Here is a 9,465-nt window from a genome sequence, read left to right as displayed (position 1 = left end):
GAGGAATCACTGTCATGAGACGTCCTGCGTGTGTCAGTGATGGATCCCGCTCGATGGGGTTGCTAGGAGACCGCCTCCTCCCATTGCCCTCTCATTGTGCTGCGAGGTTGAGAGGGGAGTTAATCAGAGGTAAAAGCCTTCCCTCTCTCTTCTCTCCCCTGACTCCCCCACCTGTCCCCATCCACCCACCCATCCTGTCCAAATCAATCGAGAAATCACCATCAGCGGGCCTGGAAGGTATCTGGACAAAATGCTCACTCCTCGTCTGAGACACAGTCCATGCCTCACTCGCTCTCTCTTTATCTGGGATAGCTAGTATCTTTGTGCCTGTATGGAGTAGACTTATCACTGCGAGTCCCAGACCTTTGTGGCCTGTGTGGCTGTTTGTGTCCCTAGTATGTCTATCTCTTAGTGTGGATTTATTTTCCAACTGTTTCTCGGGGGGTCTGAGACATCTCCCCGATAAGACACTGTAGTCCTCAACGATGCCTGCCTAAGAACTAGCTCAAGCAGATGCAACGGAAATGTGGGAAATTTCACAAAGGAACTGCCTGCTTGAAGTAAACTAGAGCCTTTATAAGGGCACTCTGGGATTGACTCCAAGACTGCTTTGTTTGTTTTCCTTTTTTCTTTTGTTATTCATGAGAATTGTTTGGAACACTACAGCAATGAAAAATACAGCAATGAAAAATACAGTTATGAAAAATACAGTTAAGAAAAATACAGTTCTGAAATATTATGTCAGGGATTGATTGAGGTATCAACACTCTGTGTGTAGGTGTTTGGTGTGAGTTTTTCGAGTGCTATTACTCTGTAGTCGCCTGTAATAACTTTACCCTAGCCTTACAGTATCACTACTTCCTCTCTCTCTCTCTGTTGAACACCACTCTACTCTTCTGCAGCCCGTCTAGGCCCAGCCTTGGCCCCGGGGGGACTGTAACAATGGGCTCTCTCACAAAGTGCAGCATTGTCCTCCATGCTGTCATTGCTCCGGCCCTGCAGGAAGGCAGGCTGAGCCCTAGGCCAGGATCCGGAAGCTTCCTTCCTCCCACAATCCCACTCTGTCCCTCCCCGCATCTCTGTCATGGCCAGGGAGGGAGCAGAGCTGTTTTATATCCAAGATAGAGAGGAACCCAGCAGACTATGTTCATTCTATGTATTCCGCTAGTTGTTGTTTGTGGCCAGTGCATTTCACAGGCATCCTGTACAGTTGCTTCATATCATGTCTCGCGGTTAACCACTAGCTTGACAAAATGGTTTTGTTATCCATTGCAATCAACAACCACACAGGATGCCAGACCGCTCTTTGTGGAGAAAAAGAGAGATATGTTAGAAAGATGACACGGAAGACATGTCAAGAGAAAGGGGTTCATTTTGATCCCCGCGTTCGATGTCTCAATCCCCTGTCTGATGTCTGTCAGATCCAGAGGTTGGTGGGGGAAATGATCGATGCCCTTCAGTTGAGTCTCGACGTCTCAGCTCCAGACACACTCAGTGGGCGCGCATCCCTATCCCAGAGTGCATCTCACCTTACTCACTCAGCTGAGCTTGAACAACTGAAACCACATGCTATTAACTCTCAACTGACTTAGTAGACTACTCCTCCCAGATCCTTGGAAAACCAGGCAACTAAAAGCCTACCAGGCTATGGCAACGCAGCATTACATCTCACAAATGTTTTAAAAACTTTACAGCAATGTTGTGTGAAAGTTACTACCCGGGTAATGCTTCAGTGATTTTTTTTTTTTTTAAACCTCACCACGCCTATTAACATTGATGGGATGAAAATAAAAAGTTCATTTGTTTGTATGATTATCGTGATTATTTTGAATATTCATTTAGTTTGTTTAATTATGTGTCGTTTTTCTCCAAATTTTTCGTTGAACTTCGTAGGGTTTATTTTTTGTACTTTTAATAACATTCCGTATGTGTTTTCATTTTATTTTGATGTAGAAAGTGAAGATTTTATACATTTGTGTTGTGTGTTCACCTCCTGTTGAGTGTGTTAACGATCCATGCTGGACATGTACACAATAAAATGCTCTAAAAACAAAGAAGTCTATTAGTCCAAAGTGATACTGCATTTGATTAACTATCTCAATGACCTATTCATGATGTGCTTTGATGCTTGGCACTCCACCAATACAGAAGCTGTGGGATCATGATTTATTGTGTCCACCATAATGTCAAATTCCCAATTGAGGACTTCAGTAAACAAACAAACTATATTCTGACAATGGTCCCACCCCTTCTTCAAACTGTCCCTGAGCTAAGATCGCAGTCTGTGACCAGGGCCCAGGAAACATGGACCATGGGAAAATGGGAGGGAGATTTTGCAGCAACAGCCCAAATACTACAGCAATGAGAGGAAGCAAGTACAGTCATTTGGTCAGAGCAGGTGCCCTTCTATACAGTAGTAACCTATATCCAAATCATGACACAGAGAATATACTGTAGATTCACAATACTATTCACTTAGATATCAATATTCAAATATTTACAGTGCCTTCAGAAAGTTTTCACACCCCTTCTGTTTTTCCACATTTTGTTGTGTTATAGCCTGAATTTAAAATTGATCAAATTTAGATTTTTTTTGTCACTGGTTTACACACAATACCCCATAATGTCAAAGTGGAATGATGTTTTTAGAAATGTTTACAAATAAATAAAATATAAAAAGCTGAAATGTCAAAAAGTATTCAACCCTTTTGTTATGACAATCCTAAATAGGTTCAGTAGTAAAAATGTGCTTAACAAGTCACATAATAAGTTGCATGGACACACTGTGTGCAATAATAGTGTTTAACATGATTTTTGAATAGCTAGCTCATCTCTGTACCCAACACATACAATTATCTGTAAGGTCCCTCAGTCGAGCATTGAATTAAAAACACAGATTCAACCACAAAGACCAGGGAGGTTTCCCAATGCCTTTCAAAAAGGGTACACACAGGTTTGGTAGAAGGTAAAAAAAAAAAAAGATTGAATATCAGGTGTCCTTCCTAACTCAGTTGCCAGAAACTGCTCAGAGATTTCACAATTACAGTTACGGAGTTTAATGGCTGTGATAGGAGAAAACTGAGGATGGATCAACAACATTGTAGTTACTCCACAGTACTAACCTAATTTACAGAGTGAAAAGAAGGAAGCCTGTAAAGAATACAATAAATATTCCAAAACATGCATTCTGTTTGCAACAAGGCTCTAAAGTAATACTCCAAAAAATGTGGCAAAGCAATTCACTTTTTGTCCTGAATACAAAGTGTTATGTTTGAGGCAAATCCAATACAACACATTACTGAGTATCACTCTCCATATCTTCAAGCAAAGTGGAGGCTGCATCATGTTATGGGTATGCTTGTAATTGTTAAGGACTGGTGAGTTTTTCAGGTTAAAAAATAAACAATGGAGCTAAGCACAGGCAAAATCCTAGAGGAAAACCTGATTCAGTCTGCTTTCCACCAAACACTGGGAGATTAATTCCCCTTTCACCAGGACAACGACCTAAAACACAAGCCAAATCTACACTGAAATTGTTTACCAAGAAGACAGTAAATGTTCCTGAATGGCCGAGTTGCAGTTTTGACTTATATCGGCATGAAAATCTATGGCAAGACTTGAAAATGGTTGTCTAGCAATGATCAACAACCAATTTGACAGAGCTTGAAGAATTTAGAAAAGAAAACTGGGCAAATATTGTACAATCCAGGTGTGCATAGCTCTTAGAGACTAACCCAGAACAACTCACAGCTGTAATCGCTGCCAAAGGTGATTCCAACATGTATCGATGCGGGGTGTGAATATTATGTAAATGAGATATTTCTTTATTTCATTTTCAATAAATTGGAAACAAAAACAATTTAACATGTTTTCACTTTGTCATTATGGGGTTTTGTATGTATATGGGCGAGATCATTTAAAAAAAAAAAAATTTGAATTCAGGCTGTGGAACAAAATATAGAATAAGTCAAGGGGTGTGACGACTTTTTGCAGGCACAGTAAATGCAAGCTCTCATCGGAACATGAATAAATAGGCCGTTTTAATGACATGTGACAGCGCAAGATAACAAACCATGGGTCTATAAGGAATGCATTAATGGTACCGTCGCAAAATGGCTCCATATTGTGGCCTAACGCGACAGCCCTCTTTGTAGCTCCACTAATACATTCCTCGTAAGCCTTGTCAGGGCTTAGAACCTGCTGAGCTCCAATCATTTCCCGACCTCTATCTAGAGTTGAGACCTGGCCTTGGCGTTGTTAAATTAGCTTACTTATATTGGCTGCTCCCCTGAGCAGTGGACTAATTATTACCAGCAATACCTAACCACGGCTAGAAACAAACCCTGTTATTAACCTCACACACACACACACCTGTTAGGCCTACATACTGCACATACCACCTGTTACTCTGCTACTGTACCTACCATATATACAAGCAGTAAGTTCGTACCTAATATTCTGAAAAAAGTTGCAAATGGTATATCCTTATCCTGTCCCCTTAACCGCACTTTCTATTTCTTCATGTCTGTCTTTGTCTAACCGTATGGAAGCCCGTTCCCGCCACCAAGAAAATAAAATCTGACTACGAGTTATGAGATAGTAAGTCAGAATTCTGAGATAGTAAGTCATAATTATGAGATACTAAGTCATAATTATGAGATACTAAGTCATAATTATTAGATAGTATGTGTGATTGTGTGTGTGTGTGTGTGTGTGTGTGTGTGTGTGTGTGTGTGTGTGTGTGTGTGTGTGTGTGTGTGTGAGAGAGAGAGAGAGAGAGAGAGAGAGTTTGTGGTGATATTGTTCCATATGAATGGATTGGAGAGTTTTGTTGATGTGAGTTGGTGCCTGTTTGATGACATCTGGTTGACATCCGATTTAATTAATTGATTAATTCAATTAAATTCATTAAAGGGGCAATCTGGGATTGGCACATTCATTTTTTTTTACTTTTAAATTATTCATATATAGCCATTGAATGTTTAAGAATACAACTTAGAAATGCCCCATGAGCAACGGCCTTACCCCATCAGAACCCAAAATATATGCTTTTTACTCCATTGTTTGTAAACAATGTAATTTTAGACAAACATTGTTTTGCTTCAAAACACGGTAGAACTGTCATTTTGATGTCATGGATGGTCAGTCCTTGCATCCATATGTGAGAGTTCTTGCGTCTATGAGTTTGAGAGTGGTTACATTTCTTCTGCCCCATTTTTCAGCTGTTTACCAATCGAAGTGGCGTTGAGAACCCTTTTTTATATTGTTTGGATCCCAGATTACCCCTTTAAATAGTGTCGACCTGCAGGTCTATTCAATATCCATGATCCAGACTTACTATCCCATAATAATGACTTACTATCTCATAACTCCTAGTCAGAATTTGGAGTGTGACGGGAATGGACCGACCCTCTTAGTGTTAAAAAGTGAGGTAGTGGTGTAATATGCAGAACATCTGGTATAGCATAATATGTTTGGGCACTTGGCAAAAACAAAGTAAAGGGAGAAATGTCTCAATTCATAGCAGGACCCACCCATTACTCATAAACTACACATGCATGTGGAGTGTATGTTAGACTCTGAGCACACAGGGTGCACATATGGAATGGGAACATTAGATGGGTTTCTATCCGTTTGTGGCCTAAATGACAGCTCAATACACTTTCTTTGGAGTCCTAATTGCTTATGTCTAGATTGCTTGATGAAATGGGTAAGTCGAGGGAAATTCACATATGTACTGAAATTTGTGTCCCTCTTGGCTTTTTAGGCATCGTGGCTTTGCAAGCCGTGACATCTGGCCCATGCTTGCTCATGATTAGATTCCACCTGCTTTAGGGCAGCGAGGTGATTGTTACCTTGTAAACAGTCTGCGTCTCAGTGGGGCACCAGCTCTGTTTCTGCTGGCGTGGCCCGCTGTAAAAACACCCACCTCAGCGCCACGCTTACTCAAGTCCCCCTGGCTCAACATGCAGGCATGCGTGACGGTCTGCACGCACAGGAGAGAAACGAGACTAGAAGGGGTTCAAGGGAGGATGATGAATGTTGATTGTAGTCATGGTGGTCACCAGTGATCCTCAGTACATCTGTAGCGTTTTCCTCCTCAGAGAATTGTTGTTCCCCACGCTTGTGTGTTCGTATACAGTCCCGGGTCAGAGGAAGTGGCTCCGTTACGGTCACATGATCCAGCCGGGTCACTCTTTTCCCTGAGAGAATGTTCTGCCCTTGTTGCCAGGGCAACAGCGTCCTGTGGACCCTGAATTCTAACTCTAGTTCCAACAACGGACCTCACAACCGTATTGGAAGTTCACGAACAGCGACGGTAGCATGTTTCATGTTACACAGATTGTGTTTTCCCTAATATTACCACGACATACCACATTTTTATGAAGTCCCAGATTAACTGGGAGGCCGCACGGACGTTGTAATCTGTCAGAGTAATTGAGTGTTTACACCGTTTAAAGTACAAAGGGCTCCAGATGAGGAAATACGTGGTAGACCTGATGTGTGGGTTTTATGATGTCGGCTCCTTCTCCTCTGTGTAGTAAAACCCTATACAGCCCTGTTTAATCTGAGGTCTATGTTTAGGAGAGAGGAGGTAAGTCTTCCCCATCAGAACCCCATGTCACATTAAACACAAGCCTCACAACCCTACACCAGGGATCAGCCTGGAACACGAAGGGCAACAGACCAAGCGTCTATTACAGTTTTTCCCAATTGCTAAAACACAATTTTGCCAACTAGGCTGGTTTTATCAAAATACTTAACACAACTCACAAAACCACACACCCAAACTGCACAATACCTCATATATCCTGCAAAATGAAGCACTGCAACCAAAACTACATATAGCATTATCAAAATCAAACGTTTGCACGAAATGGCACACACTTCATTCATATTACCAGATTTTTGTCTAACCAACTACACACTGTTGGGCATAATGAAAAGCACTCTCATCTTTAGTATGCTTTGCCATAATACTAAAATAGTTCAAATTGTAGAAAATTCTTCAGATGCACAGACATATTTGCAGATACACACACATGCTGTTGAAACATCTTATTTTTTACCAAACAAGTCAGTGCAACATATGCACAGCAGATATATTTACATTGGACTGAACAAAAATATGCTCATAAAAAAACAGTAAACTGAAAAAGAAAATTGCAGAAAAAATGTGCAGAAAAAATATATAGAAAAAAAGAGTCAAGAACAATAATTAGGCAGCATCTTGCCGCACAGCTGGGTCTGGCCACAACGCCTCGTCCACATCACAGGCAATATCTTCCCTTGCCAGACATCGAGGGAAGAAGCGCCTTGAGTGCCTTATCCATCCCTGAATCACACCCACATCAATCTCATCACATGCCTCTTCCATAGCCTGCACAAGAGGCATGCGCACAAAGGGCTGCCGGTCGTATACCTTCCACCGCCATGCCGAAAATAACTCTTATATGGGGTTCAGCAATGGTGAGTATGGTTGGAGGTACTGCACGAGAAATGGTGGGTGGTCAGCAAACCAGTTTTGGACTGGGGCTGCACGATGAAAGCTCACGTTGTCCCATACTACAACGTACCGGGTTCTTTGATGGTCTGCATCATTCATACGCTCTGGTGGTATGAGAATGTTGTGGAGTCTGTCCAGAAATGTGAGAATATGGGCTGTGTTGTATGGTCCAAGGTTGGCATGACGGTGGAGGACACCATGCGTATTGGAGATGGCAGCGCACATTGTGATGTTCCCACCACGTTGGCCAGGAACATCTATAATGGCTCTGTGGCCAATGACGTTTCTCCCCCTTCTTCTGGTCTTTGCTAGGTTGAACCCAGCCTCATCTATAAAGATGAACTCATGTGGGATTGCATGAGCATCCATTTCCAGTACTCCCTGAAAACAAAGAACAAAAGCAGTCAATATGGTGTTATCCAGTACACTGGGAAACAATGTTGCGTGTAGTGTACTGCAGTCAATATTGTACTTACATCCACATATGCTCGTCTGACCTCTTTGTTTCTTTGAGAGTTTCTCTCAAACGGCACCTTATAAAGTTGTTTCAGTCTTATTTGGTTTCGCTTGAGAATGCAAGCCAATGTGGACAGACTGACTCGTTGAATGTTGTTGAATATGGTGTTGTCTTGGATGATGTAGCTTTGAATTTCTCGTAATCTGATTTCATTATTTTCCAAAACCAAGTTTACAATGGCAGCTTCCTGTACCCCGGTGAACATTTGGCCCCTTCCTCCACCATGGTTGCGTCTCTCAGGCCTTTAGAAAAACAAAAAAACAAGAATATAGGGCTTGGACAATGCAGCCTAAAGATATTTCCCCCACAGTAGAGTAAATTCTACAGGAAATTTGTGCAGTTAGTGTATGACATCAGCCATTCATGTTTTGGTTCCATACCTGTACTCCAGTCTAAATGTCCGGATGACACAGGCGACAGTAAAACGGCACAAGTTGGGCTGCACTCTCTGTCCAGCCTCTCGCATTGTCAGCCCATGGTTGATGACATGATCAAATAAGGTTGCTCTGATTTCATTTGAAAGTTGTTGTCTTCTTTGGCCATGAACTCCTCTACCAGCTCTACCCCTACCTCTCACTCTTCCTCCCCCTCTCATTCTCACCCTCCCTCTTCCTCTTCCTCTCTCTGCAACGGCTTCCGTTGTTGTTGTAAAACAAAAGGTGCTCACCTGTGGTCTTTTCATAGTGTTTACTTCCTGATTGAAGGGGTAACAATTAACCATTAAGGTGTTTGGCCAGGTGGCACATGTATTGGCCAATTAGCTCATGAAGTGTCATTTTGAATGGCAGTGTTTTGAAATGGCAAACATGTGACTTTATGTCAGATTGTTGTGTCTTATGCAGAGATCCGTGTGCAGTGCATTTAAAAAGTGCCATTTTGAATTGCAAAATGTGTGTAAAGCAGAAAATGTGTTTAGACTTTTAGAGACTTGAGAAGAGGTTTTGCTCTCTGTGTGTCAGTTTAAATAATTGTGCTGTGCATGTCATTTTAGTGTGTTAGCAATTGGAAAAAAATTGTAACACACACCCTCTGATAGTGGAACCTGTAACACTGTGTGTGTGTGTGTGTGTGTGTGTGTGTGTGTGTGTGTGTGTGTGTGTGTGTGTGTGTGTGTGTGTGTGTGTGTGTGTGTGTGTGTGTGTGTGTGGGTGCGTGCGTGCGTGTGCGTGTGTGTGTGTGTGCGTGCGTGCGTGTGTGTGGTTATGTGCATGCTTGTGTAGTTATGTGGGTGGGTGTGTGTGTTTAGTTATTGCGCAAGCACGTGTGTGTGATACACTCAGTAAGCCTGTATATAGAACAGGTGTGTGTTGGACCCCTGAGGGATTGAGTGAGCAGAACCAGACTGTGGTCCGACTGTTGCCAAACCCGTTACGGTAATAAGGAGGAAAGGCTATACAATGACATGGTGTGATTGAGTTAAAGAGGAGAGCACCGTGAGGGA

Source organism: Salmo salar, chromosome 26 (assembly GCF_965601325.2).
Source record: "Salmo salar chromosome 26, fSalSal1, whole genome shotgun sequence".
Classification (NCBI taxonomy): Eukaryota; Metazoa; Chordata; class Actinopteri; order Salmoniformes; family Salmonidae; genus Salmo; species Salmo salar.
The sequence above is the reverse complement of the archived record's forward strand: the minus strand, read 5'-3'. Positions refer to the sequence as shown.